This window comes from Mastomys coucha, unplaced genomic scaffold (genome assembly GCF_008632895.1).
Source record: "Mastomys coucha isolate ucsf_1 unplaced genomic scaffold, UCSF_Mcou_1 pScaffold21, whole genome shotgun sequence".
NCBI classification, from domain to species: Eukaryota; Metazoa; Chordata; class Mammalia; order Rodentia; family Muridae; genus Mastomys; species Mastomys coucha.
In genome coordinates, this window is record NW_022196904.1 from 59,661,654 (window position 1) to 59,662,033 (window position 380).

Sequence of the window (380 nt, forward strand, 5' to 3'; positions counted from 1 at the left end):
AAATTAAAAGGGGAGATGCTAAGTTTATAAAAATTAAGAATTCTTCATAAACTGTAACAACTACTTAGCTGTTATTTTCCTTCCTGCCCTCTGTTGAACATTACACTTCCAGTTTAGATAGTTACTCACCATTGTGACATTATGGATAATAATAGTAAGTCTTTAAAACCAAAAGTGTGCTTTTCATTTTAAGTTGGTCATCTTTCCCTTGTTGTCAGTCTTCTAGCATTTGTAGGACTATTGATAAAGAAGAGATGAAATAAAACCATACTAAGTTTCTTGGTAAACATAGCATTTTTAATTATTAGCAGGTCCATGTTAGGAGTCTCCCCCCTCTTTCTCTCTCTCTCTCTCTCTCTCTCTCTCTCTCTCTCTCTCTC